Source organism: Rattus norvegicus, chromosome 3, assembly GCF_036323735.1.
Source record: "Rattus norvegicus strain BN/NHsdMcwi chromosome 3, GRCr8, whole genome shotgun sequence".
NCBI lineage: Eukaryota > Metazoa > Chordata > Mammalia > Rodentia > Muridae > Rattus > Rattus norvegicus.
This window is the reverse complement of record NC_086021.1, coordinates 77,859,148-77,878,359: the sequence shown is the minus strand read 5'-3', so window position 1 is coordinate 77,878,359 and position 19,212 is coordinate 77,859,148. Positions and strand designations below refer to the sequence as shown.

Below are 19,212 nucleotides of genomic sequence, written 5' to 3'. Positions count from 1 at the left end.
CTCCTCTGAGGAGACTCTGAAAAAATAATTTAAAGGTGGATTTGTTTCTTATATTCTATTTCCTGCTGATTCTTTATCTCAAATACGCAGTGTCTGACCAATTAATGCAGTGTCTTTTATGGACACAATGGAAAAAGATCAGAAGAAAAGAGAACCTATTTCCCTTTTTATTTTGTTCTGGTCGTGTAATCTTTTAAATTTTCATATAGAGTCCAAATATTTGTAGTGTCAAAAATTGCAAAATTATAACACATCTTTAGTCCTCACTTCCTCCATAAACATCACTAGAATGGACAGCTTTTAAAAGCGGAGCTAAAGGAAGCATTGACACGCACAGTTAGAAAAGCCAAAATCAGAAGAGAAAGTGACAAGTTTCTATGGATTGGAGTGCTTGTAGCAGACACAGCCAGGTGGGCATGGGGATGGGGGTAGAGGTGAGGGGCGGGGATTGGGGGAGGGGGTGGGGGTGGGGGTGGGGTGTGGAGGGTTCGGCTAAGAGCCCTAAAGAATCCTTATCCAGGAGTGCTCCAACCATCTTGTGCCCACTCCCCACCGCTAGTCCTATGGGAGAGTCAAGGTTCAAGTTGGGAAAACTGAACAAAGGACGCTTAGATCAGGAGTGAGGCTCGGGTTCCAGCCGAGAGACACAGTAAAGGGCTGCAGAACTGTGGGGACACTTCCCCTTGGCCTCTTCCTGCGACTGGACTGCCAGCAGCGGGTCTCTCCAGCAGGAGGCAGAGGATTTTCAAACAAAAGCTAAAAAGCCTCAGAAAAAAAGGTCTCGGGGAATCTGACATTGCAGAATTTCCCAAAAGGAAAAGTTCTGAAAGTTAGAGGTCTCTTGGCGACACCGCCACACAGCGAGCTCTGTTACCAAGCCCCAGATTTTTCCCTCACAGTCGTTAGTGCTTCCATCACTAATTGAAACCAAAGCACAGGCAACCGCTGAGGAAAAATCGCCAGCGTGTTAGAGACTGGAAAGTAGCCGAGGTGACACCGTGAGTAGCCAGGCAGGAAGGGCCCTTAAGAAGAAAATTGAGGCCACTTCTGAGGGAGACAATGCATTCGTAAAACAAACCGCCAGGCACAGCGAGGGAGACTACTCAAAGGACAAGACAACTTCAGAAAGCCTGCAATTAATAAAATTTGTAAATGACGTTCTGTATATAATCAGATTCTTCTGGTAACTTGAATTAAAAAGTATCAATGTGGAGACTAGCTGAGGAATTATTTTAAAAATAAAATTAGAAGATCAAACTCTCAGCTCTTACATGTGGTTAATACTTTTCTCAGAAATAGAAGACAGAGAAGATGAAGAAGAAGAAAAAAACTATCAAAGACATGATGAAATTCTTCTAGAATTTAAAACCGTGAGTCCCCAATTTCTTGTTTCTCTTCTTGCAGCTTTAGGCGAACAGTCACAATCAACAGACACAAAGTTAAACTCTTTAAGTTTCCCATCTGGACTGTTTCCTGCCCCAGTCAATGGCAGAAGAAACCAGAAACTAGCCCCACCCCCTCCAAGGCTCCCAGCATCCCTTGCTGGCATCCCTGTGGTGGCCATTTATCTCTTCTTCTGGGTATGCTGAGCCAGCTTCACTGAAACTACCTCTAAAAGACAGGGTTGAACACACTTCACATCTCACACTTAAAACCTCCGAGTGGCTTTCAGGACATCTGAAGGAGACTCTTTAACCCGCCTTAAAGGTCTGAGAGATCTGATCACTCTGGTATCTCCAGCTTTATCCTGTATTGTGGTCCTCTCAGGTCTCTACCCAGGTGCATTATCTTCCTCTCAGTTGCCCTGACTGCTCATCACCTAGGAAACCACCGGTTTCCAATACAGAATTCTGGAATGCTTATTCTCACACAGACATGGGCACAAACCCAATGTTTCAGCACATGTGCCTGGCTAAAGCCCAATTTCCTTATCTGTAGATTGCTGACAATTACGCTTACCAGTGAGTTTTTATCAGGACTGACCGGAAAATGACAATAAAAAACTCATCATGGTGCTTGAAACAAAATAAGCCAGAAAATTTAGCTATCCAGTGCTATACAAAACACCAACTAGAATCCTCTTCCCAATAGTAAATGACTATGCACTGTCATTTGTTTATTAATCTGAAGCTTTACAAGCTCTATTTACACCTTTAGTTTGTACAGTCCTTCAGGATAGTAATTTTAATAGCTTTAGCGCATACAAAAGAGTTGATGCCAGAGATGTAGAGCTGGTTTAAGCCAGTTTGCAAGAGCTGACTGTTAACTGTTTAGGATTTCAGCAGGTCAACTGTTAAACATGCCTTCTGTAAAAAAAAAAAAAAAAAAAAAAAAAGGTACAAAATCCAGGGAGATGTCTCACAGCCTTCTAAGTGTTTGCTGTGTAAGCATGAGGTCCTGAGTTCAGATCAGTAGGCAGGTAAAAGGCCAGGCATGGATGTACAGGTCTGTGATCTCAGCACTAGGAAGGCAAAAGACAGGTGGATCCCTCAAGATCCTAGCCTAGCCAAACCATCGAGTGCCAAGATCAGTGGAGACCCTGACTTAAAAACTGAAGAGAAGAGTGATTGAGGAAGACACCTGACCTGGCCTTAACACACGTGTACATCCATAGGCACACAAATATAACACATGTACACATGCGTACACACACAAAGGGTAGAAAACTGAATGGTGTAAACTTACTATTAATGGAATTAAAGGGAATGGTTGTGCTGTGGCTTAGATGTGAACTCTCCTGCATAGCTTCTTGTATCTTGGTAGTAATTTTTTGGAAGATCATGGAAACTTTAAGAGGTAGAGCTGGTCAGAGGAAGTGGGTCACTGAAGGTCTTGAGAGTTTATAGCCACTCCCATTTCTTGTTTGCTCTCTGCTTCCTGTTTCTGTCAGAGGCAATGTGACCAGCTTCATCATACTTCTGAGGAGTTGCCCTCACTGTCATGATGGCCAGTGTTGGCCTAAGCTACAAACCAAAATCAACACTTCCCAGAGTGGCTTCTTGTCAGCCACCAAATAAAAAAGGTAATTAAGTCATAAAGATAGTAACTATTCAAAATGGTCAGTTTCCGACTCCTTTCTACTACCCCTGCTCTTACGGAGTCAGAATTGTTTGTGACTACTATGCCTCATTTCCAAATGCTCTGCGTTATCTCTCGATGATCACTTCCCGCTTCTCCATTCAGCGATGTCATGCTGTGTTTAAAACTGGCCATACGGAGAAAATTTATTCTATGAAGATTAGCAGTTGCTTATCAATCTGATGCTTCCACCCTTCCTAGAGAAGTGGGCTGTAACCAGCAGCTTGCTGGTTAGTAAAGCCCATTATGCGGGCATCAGCACAAATAAAGACTTCAAGAGACGTGAGGGAAATCTCTTAGCGAAGTCAATGCCTCTTGTAAAGTTATCTTTCCCTCCATTCTATTCATCAGTTCTCTAGATGTCCCTTAAAGGAGGAAAGTGACTATATATATATATATATATATATATATATATATATATATACATACATATATGTGTGTGTGTGTGTGTATATATATATATATATATATATATATAAATAATTCTCGTTAAGTCTGGCTCTCAGTCACGTCAGTCTATAGAAACAAATGAGGATATTTTGTGGGGAAGACAGTTTTCAGGGGCTAAGAGTGTGACAGTCAACAGTCTGATGACAAAGCAGGACACAAAAGCCTAGACAGGAACCAAGAGATTCCAGCAGTTTGAGGATGCTAATCGAGACGACTGCTGAGAAGTGATGTAACACACTGTGGAAGAAAGGTTACTAACGACCCCAGAAGGGACCCAGAACTACCAAAAGAAAACCTTTCCCATCTTCCACATACTACTTAAGAAAGCAGACACGGGTGTGGCAGTCATTGAAAGATATCGGAAATGCTTCTCAACAAGCATTACCTAGAAAATGGCCAGCCACGTGCAAAATTGCAGAGCTGGACGCACAGCATATTTAAGAACTCTTGGAAGGCATTAAAGGCTGTAAAACTTAAAAAGACAAGAGGAGAGGGTTCGTGATACTAGATTTGCCTTTTGTTCTTTTTTTTTTTTTCTTTTCTTTTCTTTTTTCGGAGCTGGGGACCGAACCCAGGGCCTTGCGCTTGCTAGGCAAGCACTCTACCACTGAGCTAAATCCCCAACCCCTTGCCTTTTGTTCTTAATGGTGGGAACAGCACAGGCAACAACAACAACAACTTCATCAAAATGAAAAACCTTCATGCACATAAGGACATCATCAAAGAAATGTAAAAGGCAACCAACCCATTGGATAGGGAGGAATGTTTGCAAGACATATATCTGAGGAGAGTATAAATATTGGAGTTTGGAACAATGACTCAGCAGCTCAGAGTGCTTACTGCTCCTGAGGAAGACCTGAGTTTGGTCCCTGACACCAACATTGGTGGCTTACAAGTGCCTGTCATGCCAATTCCAGGGGACCCAATGCCCTCTGGCCACCTTAGGCACCTGCACTCATGTGGCATATAAGTACTCGGGCATAAATACATACAGACAAAAAAAACCAAAACTTCAGTAAGAGTGTTTATATTTGCAGTTTATATGTCTAATTAAAGACTAACATGTAGGGTGTAAAAAGAAACCCTACTCACGAGCACCAGCAAAATAATCCAACTTTAAAACCATCAAATATGCTTCGTCAATATGCGTAGGAGAAGACGTTTACTCATCATTCTGGAAGTACAGTCAAAAGCGCAATGCAATGCCATTGCACACCCAGTAGGACGGCTATAACAAAGCAGGCGTCCAGTAGGACAGCTGTAACAAACCAAAATGGGAAGAGTATAGAGATCCTGGAACCCTTGAACACTGCTGCTGGAGATGTAAAATGCCAGGCTTCTGGGTGACAGTGTGGTAGTTCTTCAAAACCATCAAGCACAGAAATTGTCCCATGAGCCAATAACTCCGTCTGTTCTTAGGAATGAGAGCAGGATTTGAACAGATACAGGTGGTCCATGTTGCCGCTGTCTTTTCCACAAAAGGTAGAGAAACACCTCAAGTGTCCATTGATGAGGAAACAGGAAGGCTGCGAACGCCGTGCTAAGTGAAATAAGCCATCGAGGGACAGATCTGTGGTTACACTTGATGGAGGTGCACACAATAGTCAAATTCCAGGACAGAAGGCAGTGTGGTGGTTACCAAGAGCCAGGGAGAGGGTAGGGGGTGACTGAATGCTTAATAGGTCCTGTCTGTGCTGCTGGGACATTCAAGGGCTGTTAGCGGTGAGGACGCTCAGCAGTGTCAATATTGGTTTGTTTGTTTTTTAATTTGAAAATAAGTTTTCTATATTCCGACCACGATTTTCCTCATCCCTCTGATCCTCCTTGTTTCCCCAGCTTCTAACTTCTTATCTTCTACCTATCTCCTTTTAGAAAATAAAAAAAGAAACAAAGAAAGGAAGGAAGAAACCAAAATAAAACAAACAAAAAAGAAAAAGGAGAAACCCACACATGTAAATACAAAATCTGAAACCATTAATACAGAGTAAAACATCAATAAGGTTAAAAAAATACCCAAACGAAACAAAACGAGACAAAAAAAATCCTTAAATTTGTTTTGTGTTGGCCATCTGATGCTGGGCATGGGGCCTGCCCTTACGTGTGACTTGTATACACTGTGAGACTCCATTGGAGAAAACTCACTTTTCCTTTGTGAGTGACTGTCAATTAGAGATAGATTCTTGGGCAGGGATGGGAGCACATGTCTCAGTGCTCCTAGCCACAGGCTTAGACCTGTGCGCACTGCCAGTCTCTGTGAGTTCATGTATGCACCAGTCCTGTTGTGTCCTGGAAAACATGGTTTCCTTGGTGGCATCCATCACTTCTGGCCCTTAATATCTGTTTGCCTCCTCTTCTGAACAGTTCCCCGAGCTCTGAGGGGAGGATTTGATAGAACCATCCCACTTAGGATGAGTGTCCTGTGGTCTCACGCTGTGCTCACTTGTCCAGTTGTGGGCTGTTTTTGTTTCCATCTACTGCAGGGGACTCTTCTCCAATCATCTTCTCTGATGGCGACTGAGGGAGACACTGATCTGTGGATAGGGCAGAATGTTGTTAGGGAGTCCAAAAGCAAATATTCTTAATATAGTTTTAAAAAATACCCAAACAAGCAACTTTCATATTATGTATGTTTGACTATCATTTAAAATGTTTTCCAAGCATGTGTTTTTATACATGGCTAGTTTTATATAAAATGTGCAATTCAAAGTGAAGCAAGCCACCTTTGCTTTCTGCAGATCACTCCTGCTGGCAGGAGTTGTGGGCCAGATACAGAGCATATTTGTTGAGATGGATCTGTAGCCATTAACAGTGCCGCCCCTGGGGCCCTGGTATATGATCAGTAGATACTCATTGTAAGCGCTTACAGAGGAAGAGAAAGACAAGGGCTAGACTGGAGAGGTGGGGCAACCACTGGTGGCTGCTCTCCAGGAAGTTAAAAGAAGCCAGAGATAAAATAAGCCGTTGCCCAGTAAAAACAAAAGACATGAGAGGACTTACAAACAGGTAATTAGGGTTGGCTCAAACAGTATTCACCTTTGAGTTGTGACAAGATACTATTTCAGAGTATGAACCAGCCAATACACTCCCCCTGGCCCCACCCAGTCCCTCCCATATTTTCCTTTTCCTTTGACTAAGACTCCATCTGAGCTTTGCCCTTGGCTCAGGGCTATGAAGAAGAAGGAGAGGACTATTCTCAGAGATGCTTCCGAGGTTTGTTTTCATATCCTTTGTGCTGAAAGGAACCGCAGAAAATCAAGGTGTCAGTCAAGAGTAGAGCTTGCAGAGTGAGATCACACTCCCCAGCCCCAAGCAACGTGGAGACTGAAAATGACTAGCACAGGTGTGTTGGGATGTGGTGGTCCCGGAAGTGGAGTGTTGGGGGGCTCTGCTGGGGGAGGGTGGGAGGCTCTGTTCAGCCCCAAGCCTGGTCTGAGTGGGAGAATATGAGGCAGAATGGCTCTTAGCTTTGTAGAGGATTTGGCAAGGACGGAAAGAAAACAGACCTAAACTGATAGGAAATGACAGACATTGCTCCTGCCACTAGAGGAGCATGGTGACACTAATTACAATTAAGTTAGAGAAAAAATCGAGCGCTCGGACTTTTGTTCTTGCTCCACAGGTGAATCTGTGTGCTGATCTCTGAACAGTCTGAGGAAGGAAGCCTTGTCACGGGAGAAGGGCAGTTAGGGCAGGTAGAAACTTTCAAACTTGATGAGCAGGAAGAGAAAGGAGATGAAGACTGCAAAAGTTGGAGAGAACAGAGAAAGAGCCATGGTCTAATGAACAAGGACCGGCATCGCGGGAGGCTCGCCAGCTGGCTGTGCCAGCCCCGAATGTGACATCACTTTCATGGGCTTAGCGTGCGATTGCTTCTGTGACTCACTCGCCCTGGCTGGAGATCAATCCTGTCGTCTCAGCTTGGACATCCAGGCCTGCTGATTTCCATTTGAGTCCCTTGATTCTGGTGATACAAGGCACCCATGGGGCTCTTCAGGTCATACCCTACTGGTCTTCAGCCTTAAGCGCCTTTTCCAGCTGGCCGTGTCTGCCACTTCATCAGTGTCACACCTCTTTCATATCGGTCCGTGCTGTGACCTCTCCTCTCCCTTTCAACCTGTCTTCAAGATTAGGATCAATAATGCTGCTGGGCCTTTATTCAAGTGATGGAAAGCCTGGGAAACTCTTATCTGGGCTGGCTTGCTGTCTCTGAACGGATATTTCATACCAGCCTTCAGCCTGAGAGTAGAAAAAAAATTGTCTTTTTTTTTTTTTTTTTTTTAACAAAGATGGATGGTTGTCTCTTGTTTCAAATAAGAAGGAAAATGTTTTGATCAGGGCCCAAGCAAAGCGGGAAATGTGGCTCACTTTTGTTTTGTGGTGTCATCGAAGAGCCTTTAATGGCTTGTTTTAGTTTCCTTTATTTAATAAGTTGATAGCCAAAGTAGACAAGAGTGTGGGTCTTGACGGAGAACTGTAAATAGATCTTGGCATGGCTGAGTACTCTGCCACTGAGCTTTCTTTTTTCTTCTGTCTGTTCTTTCCGATCCAAGAAATAAAGAGACTCCAAGAACTAGCGAAGCTTTGTAATGTCCAAATAGGAAACCACCCACATCCGCTTTGTCCAACCTGAACTTCTTAAATGTTCTGGGGAAAGTTGCTCCTAGGTAGTCTCATAAATTTGGGGCTCAAGTGTTTAGCCCCAAGGGAGAAGAGATGCTTCCAGGAATAATTGCACTCCATCTTCTATAGTCAGCTTTGGTGTGAGCCTTTGTTTCTTGCTCCCTTCCAAGATGGGGTTCCATCCTCAGACCACCCTCCAAAGCCTGTTCGTTGAGATTCAATAGCTCATAGCGGCTGCTAACTTCTACAGACCTGCCAGCTTTATAACAAGGACACAGGGTCTCCTGAATTTTAAAAGCTTGGGCCAGCATGCCCATATCCACAAACTGAATCCTAGCTTCTCATTCTTTTTCCATAGTCCCTGCCTCTCTAGCAGGAAGTCCCACCTTCCTCTTCCCTTTCCCAGCTATTGGCCATCAGCTTTTTATTCAAGTCAATCAGAAAATGCCTTAGACAGATGAGGCAGGACAGAGAAACATCTTTACACTGTACAAAAAGATTCTCCCAATACTCACCAGAGGCAATACAACCTATAGATCAGCTAAAGGAAAACAAAATAAATTTAATCCTTTCCTGGTGACCGTTGAATAATTGAACAACCACCATGTTATCAATGACGTGAGTGAATCTCAGAAGGTACACAGATCAAGACGCATTTTGATCTCTGCTACCTCCAACCACCTCCCTCTAATATCCTGTCTCTTCTGCAGACCTGAGACTCAGATCTCCAAAGTTCCCAGAGCTCTCAGCAAGGGCCACATTTGAGGCCAGCCAGGGGGCGAATTCTATAAAAAGATCTCTTTGGGAAAACCTGCACTGGAGAGCAGTAAATGCTTCCTAAGAAAGCTGAGCAAGGCAAAACTGAGGCAAAACTGAGCAGCGAGTACGGTCCCAGCCCCAGCTGTTCAGAGGGTCAAGGAGGAAAAGTTGTGCATTCAGAAAGAGACTCACTAGAGGCTTTGTGTTTATGTGGTTAAAGCTTTGTCAATCCAAGGGAAGCGTGTCACCACAGTCCGTGATGGGTAGACTATTCATCCATAAGTGTTGGTGCTGCTTCTGCATATCGTTCAGCAGACTGTTGCCCACTTTCCTAGCGGGCACTGTAGATGTTTATGGCGGGGAGCAGTTACTGCATAAATAAAATGCCCACCATTGCTTTACAGGAAGAAGAAATCACACAGAGAAGGAATAAAATCCACAGCATCTTTCTGGCAGTCCCCATCACGGGCTCTGCCAAGAGTTCTGGTTGCAAAACATTGCTTTTATAACAACAATCAACTTCATAAATGGCAGAAACATGGACTTGTTTGCTCCTGGGAGACTTTATTATTCATGCAGACTTGTATTCAAATACAGAAGCTCCAAAGATACTTGAGGAGAAAAGATCCCAAGGAGAGACAATCAATAGAAGTGATTTTGCAAAATGAACTTAAAGGATTCTTGTTCTTAGACCCAAAGGCTGGGTCTGGTGAGTATATTGAAGAATTTTCATTTCCCCCCATGCTTGAAACACAGGCAAAGGCTTATCAGGACCTTGTGATTAAACAGAATGGGAGAAGGGAGGGCTTCTTTAAGAGTTCTCTTATAGCCAGCTGTGTTGTTTGCACCAACAGAAATTTCCAGAGTCCCAATACAAAGCTGAGTGTAGCAAGCCAATCCAGCCCAGTGACTCATTCTCCATTGGACGGTCTTTCAATCCAACTGTTAGGACGGTCTTTGACTCCAACTGTTAGATGGAGGCTACTCAATGCACACTCTCCTGTTGCTGCTTTCTCTTGAGATCTTGGGCATCACCATTCCTGGTTTGTACTCAACACAAAAACAACACCTCTGTGCTTTGTAGCCACAGGGAGATTCTTAGCTGGTTACCTTCCCCTCACTCCAGAAGTGGCTATTCCTTAATAAGCCAAGTGAACCCCATTGCTTTCAATACAACCTGCTATCAACTCACTTAAAATACACTATCCAGAGTCTTCATTTTAATTTATTGTAGTTTTGAGATAGCCTTAGGTAGCCAAGGCTGGCCTCAAGCTTACTGTGTAGCTAAGGATGACTTTAGACATCTGATCCTCATACCTCTACCTCCTGAGTGCTGGGATTACAGATGTGGACTACCACCTCTGGTTTATGTGGTGCTTTAAGCATGCTAGAGAGGCACTCTACCAACTGAAGTACATTTCCAGCCTGCGAGCTATCTGCTGTTTCTTCATTTGCACTAATCTAAGGACTGAAGAGTACAGCTGCTGGCGTGCTTTTGTTGTGTCTGTGCTGTGCTGTGACCCTTATTCTTTTGGGGTCATTGACCACTGCCTGATTGATACCTACAAGTTTTCTTTTTGAGACCTCACTGTGTTGTCTATGTTGCCTCCATTGGTCTCCAAATTGCATCCTCCTGCCTCAACTTGCACGAAAGGTAGCACCATGACAAGATTGTCTTATAGTATAGCATCATGCAGGAGGATCGAAAATAGCAAGGATACAGTTGATTCTTCCAGTAGGTGCCATTATGACACTTTATGGCAGGACAATAGAGGGCCTTTCTGGATCGACTAACAAGCTGAAATGGTCCCCCCCAAATATTAATGGTAATGGCAGTATGAGCTTTCTTTGTTTTTCTCTCCATCCCTCCTCATATTCTTGAAATATATATTTCTTCCTTTCTTCCCATCTTTCTACCATGTCCAAATTTCTAACTATGCAATTGAGGTGTCCTTGACCCTGTCCGAGCAGAAACGAGATTGTCCTTAGTCACATGTCTCTGCTGGTTGGTTCAGAGGTGAGCATGGGACAAAGGTCGTCTAAGCAGAAGAAAGTTCCAATAGGTGAGGAACAACTGATGCTTTCCTCCAGGGGTTGAGGGTCAGTAATTCCGATTATTGCTGGCCACCATTATTAACAAAGAGGAAAACCAGTCTGGAGAAGTGTCGGACATACAACAGAGAGAAAGAACTAGCTCTAGGGCTGGTGACAATGTGGTAGGTCTCTCAGAACTACAACAGAGAGAAGGGATTGACTGCAAGCTGTTGATGAAGTTGAGCTTCTGAATCAGTTCTCATAGGAGACTCAACTCCCAGTTGTTCTAAAGGTTTTTTCCTTAAGTATGTGTGTCAGTTAGACCTTGAGTTTCTAAAACATCTGAAGCATGTCAGTCACCAGTGCATCAACCCATAGATCTTCACCTACCTTCCATGGAGATGTATAGGACACTTTTCCGACAATAGGAAAAAATGTCGGGGCTGTCCTACTGGAGAAGAGTTGAGCTCTGAATGAGTTGTCATTCTCCCAAATTATGTAGTGTTTAGGAACAATGACTCAATCAACAGAAGAGAGACCTTCATCCTACGAGCACCCAGGACCTCTAAGCGCTTTGAACCTAAGGATGAGTTCTGTTGATTCCTGGTCGCCTGAGCACCTTCTGGACCTGAGTGAGAACAGATTCTTACACAGCTGCTCACACCCTCACCTCCTAGATGTGCTGAAAGAACCAGAAAGTACTTCACCCTCCAAGGTGTCTTAGTTTTACCCTTAAGACCTTTGTGAGACTATCCTACAGGGTCAGCCTGTGAAGTCTTTTAAGTAGACATTATGTGCGTTGCTTTACTAAATGAATTCATTTATACCCTACCCCTAGAAAATGATCAGAGGTGACTTTAGGACAAATAAAATTAAGAAAGTAGATAAAACCTTCTAAAACAGAAATTAAGATGAGGATATAAAATATAGTACAAATAAACAAACAAACAAATAAATAAATGAGATGGTATATATACATATACATATATATACATATATACATATACACATATACATATATACATATATACACATATACACATATACATATATACACATATACACATATACACACATATATATATATGATTTTTTTTCTCCTTAGGAAACTTTTCTCTTGTAAGAGAACCCTGCTAGAGAGCACCCCTAGCAACAGATTCTGGAATATGTACTCCAACTCAGCTGCCATGGTTCAAAGCAGTGTTTCTCAAAGTCTCTGGGGTGGCACTACTTGGAAGGAACCTTAGGTGCTGAGGATTACTATGGGGTTCTGGATTCCTACAGGTGTGCCCTTGAAGGAGATTGTGGTACTCTGACTCCTTCCTCCTTCTCTTGTGTCCTGACTATCATCCAAGCACTTTGCTCCATCAGGAAGTCCGAACCATTGCCATTCAGTATCTCCCAAGTGGATTCATCCACAAAGCAATGCCTTAATCTACTCTTAGACTGGAATCTTCAGACTGCGAGTTAAATCAACCTCTTCTTCTTCTAAGTTAATTATAGCAGTGGAGTGGAAATTTAAGGATTCTTTGGAAAGTCAGTTGGATGGTGTTTTGCTGGGGCAAACACCTGACAGAATGTTTTGTTAAAGAGGATCTAGGAGTGAAAGGCTAAAGCAGACTCTTAAAGGAATGTTTCACTGAAGCAGACACAGGAACTGCTAAAGCAAGCATGTGAAATGACAGCTGATGAAGGGTTCTTTGCTAATGACACACATGTATTGGTCTGTCTTACATTGCACAATTAAGCTGCATTTGTTGGGATTCCATAGAGAGAAACACACCAAAAACCTTCTGCTGGTGAGCTGCAGTTTCTTGCCACTTCCACAAACTTGGGTTGATGGGATGCATATGCTGAGGCAAGACCTGTGCTGAGGCAGGAGCCATGCTGAGGTAAGGCTCATGGAGGACATGTGATGTTTTAGGGTATAAATAGGACTCTACGGAGTGATGGAGACAGAGCTTGGCTTGCTGGTACAGCTAACTGTGCACTGCTTGTGAGTCTCGAGTCTTCACTGATCTTTGCTTCCCTGAGAGAGGCACAGCCAAGAACTTCTCCTGGTGTTCCTGTTGCCCCCTCCTGCTGACTCAGTCAAGTCTGAGGCCTGGCCGTTGTCTAAGTCATGTTACCACTGTTGCTAACCAGACTCTCCCGAACTGGACTGCTGGTGTTTCCATGAGGTATTTGTGAGTGTATCGAGCTGCAGCTGCTAGCCTGTGAACTGAACTGCCAATTTCCAGACAACACAGATGGAAATTGCTCCAAAGAACGTTTCTAAACAGGTCCACTTCCCCCGTATCCTTTCTTTTCTACTGCCTCTGATGGGTGATAGGTTGCAAGGAAGGTTAAAGTATCTAAGAACCAGCATTAAAAATAGGATTTGATAAAAGTAAAGTTACATCACAGGCATTTGGTTATGGTCGTAGAAAGCTAACAAGCACTGATGGTGTTTCCTCAATCCAATAGAAGTAGCCCTAGGGAGGACTTGAAGTCCCTCTGGCCAGAGCACATAGCTTTTTAATTAACTGCCTTGGACCCAGATATAAGCGCAGTATGTAACTTTGGGGAACCTACAGTTGACAACACTGGGTTTTTACTAGAATGGAGACTTTATTTTCTGGAAATAATCTGAGATATAAACATACTTTGTTTTTGATTAAGGGCAAAGGTATGACATGGTCTCATGAGACTCAATCAAGTGAATGAAATTGGGACTAGAGCCTGCTGGATACTATCCAGTGCGTGCGAGGAAGATGTCGGAGATGCTTGGGGATGAGCTCACCCCGAAACCTACACACAGGTCAGTCAGGGGCTAAGCCGAAATGGGAATTTTAGGACCAGAAAAGTCCAGACGCTCGTGAGCACACAAGCTCTGGTTCCATCCAGGGAAGCACCTCACTGGGCATGCTCCCTGACCTCAGCGTTTAGAAAGACAAGTCCTTATTCACAGAATAATTCTAGAGGCCACTGTTGTCCCCACTGGCTTTTTTTTTTAATTAAACTACCGTAATGATTAAAAGGTGTTTTTATAAAAGAGAAATGCATTCATTTGCTCCAGTAAAAGCCTGCCCATCTTTAAGGCTCTAGCTAGTGGCTCTCCCCTCCTGAAGCTTTTCTGCATCCAAAATAACCTCTTTATCTCGAAGCCCCACACACTCTGAACCATTCCTTGGGCTTCCTCAGCCCCCAGCCCCTGTAGCAAGGTTGGTATCTTCTTGGCCTGCCAATCAGCCTTTCCTTCAGGTATCACCCCTGCCTGGGTCCATGATGGCCTACTGGGTCCCTGGAGCTCTGGTAACCTAACTCCCTCCCAGCCGGCTATGAGCCTCAATGAAGAGTAAGTAGGGAAGCCAGGTATGGCCAAAGAGAGCTTTCTAATCCCATTCCCTGAGACATACCTGTGAGAGGTCTTCCTGAATTCCTAAGGAGATAGATGCATTTTCTCTTCACTAGGAAGTCAACCTGGACCAGCATGCCGCATGGTGGCCCTTCGTACCCATGAACCAATGATAAGGAAAAGTATCTCTGGGATGAGGGAGATAGGCAGGTAGATTCAGTCATCTAACCCCTGGACTAATCAGTCCTAACAGCCAGGGCTTTCTCATTTTGCTTAAAGTCAAGTAGCATGGGATTCTCTGGACCCTGTTCTAGTCTCATACACTTGAAGGATGAGGCATACTTCCATCCAAAATGACAGCTAAGTATGGGAGGCAGGATCCGGGAGCGCGTGCGTCCCCTATGAAACCTAAAAGAAGGTGAGACAAGGTTAGCTCTCCAACCCACAGCACCCTCTGCAGCGCACTGACCAAGCAACAGAAGGCAACGGGATTTTATTTGCAGGGTCCTTGACAGTTATTGTGTGCAACTCATCGCTAAAGCTTCTTGAGTATCTATTCTTTAAATTGTAAGTTAATAAAATTATTCTGTTTATGAACCATCTGTGTTTAGACACCATCCTGGTAGATCCACTCTGCAAGCGTTGCTCTCCCTGCGGCAGGACTGACTGGATCCAGGTAATCTATATTTATCAATAGGGTACTTAACATTGTAAAAATAAGGCAACTAGACTCCCATGACGGAGCTAAATATTATGTCACTGTATGAAGAGAATGGCATTGTTAGTCATTTCTGCAGATATGATTTGCTTCACAAATACTACATTCTGAGGCATTGGGACTCAGCAGGCACTCTTTGTCAACAATCTGCCATTGCTAGCTAAATTAAGCAATCATCTGGCTACTATATTTAGAATGTGTGTGCAGGCATCAGAATGTATAGTGAGCTCTAAACGCCATGTTTGCCTTCAGGGGACACCACAGCAGAGGAGCAGAGGAGCGTCTGCTTTGAAGAGAAAACAGACTTTTTATTAGAAGTCACTGGAAAGAAGTTACCTTTGCCTCTAAGAAGGCTGGGATGACAGTGAGTTGCTTACAAAACCAAAAACAAAATCTAATGCAGACTATCTTTCCAATTTTCTTAAAGGGGCCTGTTCTCTTTAAATTCTCTCCTTCTATTATAAGCAAAAGTTTGGAAAGTGTCTTTGCTCTGATTCTCTCAGTCCCCTCCTTCTGTGAAAGGAACCCTCTGCTCCCAGGATGAGGGTTTTGTTTATTTTGTATTGTTTATTGTGCATCTGCTACGTCCTAGGGAATAGCAGACATTTTCCAAGTACTATCTGACTAAATAAGATAAGAATGTGTGTGGCTATGTATGCATGTGTGTGTGTGTGTGTGTGTGTGTGTGTGTGTATGTGTGTGTGTGTGTGTTGCTTCCTGTGCTTAGCGTACAGCTGACAAGGCATGCACGTGTGTCCATTCTCTGAGTATGGAAACCAAGGCTCGTACCGCCCTGTGGCTGTCTCCTGTTTGGTAGATTGTCTGCTGCATTTGTATTCCCTACTTTAATCTGTGTCCTGGGTCTGTGCCCTGGTCCCCGTATCTATTTCTGTCTGTTGCTACCTATGGAAATGGGTTAAAAACCCAGCAAGTATTTCAGGAGATGTTCAGGGTCCTTTGAAATAAATAAATAAACCCAAGTCCGTGAAAGCTAACATAACAGGCGATCAGAAAGATAGAATGCTCCACAGGCCTGCCCTGACTCACCCACACCACTCCTAAGGACCGCTTGTTTATTTTCATGTCTAAGTTACAGCTCTCTGCTGGGGACAAAAGGCTTTGGGACTTCGATGCTTCTGAGACCTGCTTGCAGGGAAGACCAAGGAGAGTGCAGGCAGCCAGGCCTGGGCCTGAGGACCTGGATCATCAAGTCTTTTTAGGCTGTCATTAGCACAGCGCACCTGCTCTGTGGACAGCGGGAGGACAGGCCTCATGACTCTCCCTCAGAGAGATGAGACGCTGGGAGCTCCACGGGGGCAGGGGAAGTGAACTTGGTAGGCATGGACTAGCAGTTTCAAAGCAGCTGCTTGAAGAAAGTCCTAGTAATGCACAAAATATCTGCTCCAGAGCCAGAGAGAGCCACTAAAGCCAATAGTGTGTCTAGAGGACAAGTGTCACCAACTTGTGCCTGCAGTGGTTCTGCACTTAATTCCCTTGTGGTCAGGGAACATGCTCGTCATAATTTTAATCCCTTTAGTACTTGGATATTAACTTTATGGCCCTAGCACATAGTGTATTTTTGGTGATTTTTTTTAAAGATATAGGGTTAACTATGTCTCTTGATATGGCTTGGTGGAACGTTCTACCAGCATCTCTTCAGTCAGGTTGCTCAGTAGTGAGTTGGTGGCCTACGACGCCACTGCCACCGAGGACTGTCTGTTGACTTTCAGAGAGCATTGTTCTCGGGAGCAGCTGTCGCTGGGCATCCGATTCCCTTACTGGGACTCACTTTTTGCTTCGTGGAGTTTCAGAGCGCTCCGATATTGAGAGCATGCGCATTTAGGATTTCATATTTCTTGGTAAATTATTTCCTGAATCATTGCATATCCCCCTTCATTTCTAGAAATAGGTTTTGTCCCAACACTTGTATCAAAATAGAAAGCCCAGCTTTCTTATGAATAATTTAAAAATATTTTCTAGTCTTCAACAATCTCATACATATAAACAATATAACTTGATAATAACCAACACCATTCCTTTCTCCTTTTATCTTCTTCCCCCACCCCTGCTTCTTCTGATTCCTCCTCTCCCTTCTTCTGTACGGAGTCCAGTTAGTGCTGCCTGAGTGTACATGGGTATAAGACCATCCACTGTCACATGGGCAATCTACCAGTGGCCACATCCTTTAAAAACAACTCTCCCCTACCAGCAGCAGCTCCAGCGAGGGGTAGGGCCTTGTGAGTCTTCCTCCCATGCTGGCTGACAAGCAGCCTGGCTTGATATTAGCATTTCCACCACTACTGTGAGTTATCCCAGCTGCTGTCCTGTCCCAGCTTCAGGTTAAGTTCCTGCCCTGACTTCCCTCAATGACAGACTGTAACCTAGAAGCCAAACCAACCTTTTCCCTCTGGTGTTTATCACGGCTATATGGTGTCATTTGTTTGGGGGGTGGCACTTGGGATATCTCAGGATGTCTTCCGGTTCCATTTTTTCTCCTTTTCCTGCAAATTTCATTTTTCTTTGTAGCTCAATAAAATCCAACTGTCTGCATGTGCCATATTTTCACTTTCCATTCACCAGTCAATAGACATCTAGGCTGATGTGACTTCCTCCAGAATATAGAAAACTACAGCAACCATGAACGTGAGTATGTGGGTGTCTCTGTAGTGGGGTGGGGAAAGTCTGAGAACATTTGAGCTACACAGTGAGAGTCTGTCTGGAAAAAGATCTATTTCAGCACCGTTCTCTCCCACTTCTGCCTGTGGAAGCCATCTCTGTCTGTTTCTTCTGATTACAGGCTACATTTTCTTCGCTGTGGCAAGTCCGATGGTTTTTCTCATCCCTGGGATTTCAGATACTGTGAATGTAATGTTGCTGGATGGATGGCTGTTTGCTTTCCTTTAAATAATCTTGAGTTTGCTCTGACTAACAAGCTAGTTGCTTTTCCACCTGATTCTATCCAGACTGGTCTCAGCTTTTCTATACACAGCTCCACTGCAGGGGCTGCTCGAGTTTACTAAGGGATGCCCTGCGAACTTGACCAAATACCTTGAGTGACCAACGAGAGCTTCCTGGCTAAATGGCTAATGGTTTAGCTGTGCCCTGCTCTGAGAACTGGCAAGTCCCCGCCCATGCTATGTTCTGGCTTGTGGGATCTTTTATCCCACGTGTGCTCAGTCTAATAGTTTGCAAAGACACCCGACTTATCCTGTGCAGACTGCGGTAGCTCCATTTTGCACAGTGTTCTCTTTCAGAAGGCGCACATCTTAAGTTCCAGTCTCCTTCTCAGTAAACCTACTGTACTTGGGTTGAGTCTTTTCCTGCATTTTGGCCTGAAAACTGTGTGAACCAGCCAAGGTTGGTAGTGGAATCTATCGTTTCATTTTTATATCCTAAGCATCAGGGCTCTGAGGTCTGAGCTCCTCTGTCTGTGAATAGTTGCCCACAGATTTTGTCCAGTTTCTTGGCTGCTTGCAGCAGAGAGACAAATCTGGTTCCTGGGACTCATCCTTAAAGGAAACAGGACAAGGGAATGGCTTAAAATTTGAATCCAAACAGAGCTAGTAAGACACCAGAGTCAGTATGACTCCAGTCTTTTACTCTTGACGTTGTTGGTGACTGTCTCTCATCCCATTGGTGCAAGATGACTTTACACGCTGACATGATTGGCTAATTAGCTCAAAGGGGAAGAGAAAATTTCAGGAGATTTAAATCTTTGCCAAGGGACCTACAGTTGCTTTGGTCTACTGAATCAAAGTTGAGTTTTGTTTTTGTTTTGTCTGCTTTGTTGTTTTTTGTTCTACCCCAGAGGATATGATGGTACAAAATTCCTCCCAATATTAGAGCCTCAACTCAATTTGTAATCAAGACGTATTTCTAGGTCAATACGAAAAGCCTCTGGTTACTTCTCTAGCAAGAAGCTTGTAACTTTAAGAGAGTTCCTCACAAATCGTAAAGACTCAAATGCCATTGAGTGGGTAGCCCAGTTGCTCACAAACGTCATCCACTGTAAGCCCACTCTCAGGATGGAATTCAAAAGCTTATGCCATTTATAGTCTTGGTTACTACCCCCAGTTCAGGTTTCTGAGGCATTTCAGACTTCAAATCTTGCCCCACAACTTCCCTTGGTCACTAATTTGAACATTACATTCATGACATAACCTCCCCTTTCCGTCTTGGAACTGTGACCACAGGCAGGACAGATGATATATGGGAT

General features: G+C 43.9%; 1 long non-coding RNA gene across 1 annotated transcript in view; it reads left to right on the top strand.

Annotated features, from left to right (window-relative positions):
* Positions 1–766: 766 nt before the first annotated feature.
* Positions 767–19,212, top strand: part of LOC108350396 (uncharacterized) — a 35,857-nt gene continuing 17,411 nt past the window's right edge. Inside the window, exons 1-7 of the long non-coding RNA XR_010064810.1 lie at positions 767–1,370; positions 9,312–9,616; positions 13,603–13,741; positions 14,890–14,954; positions 15,249–15,360; positions 17,523–17,639; positions 17,794–18,353. This is a non-coding gene — a long non-coding RNA (uncharacterized LOC108350396). The remainder of the gene's footprint in view (positions 1,371–9,311; positions 9,617–13,602; positions 13,742–14,889; positions 14,955–15,248; positions 15,361–17,522; positions 17,640–17,793; positions 18,354–19,212) is intronic.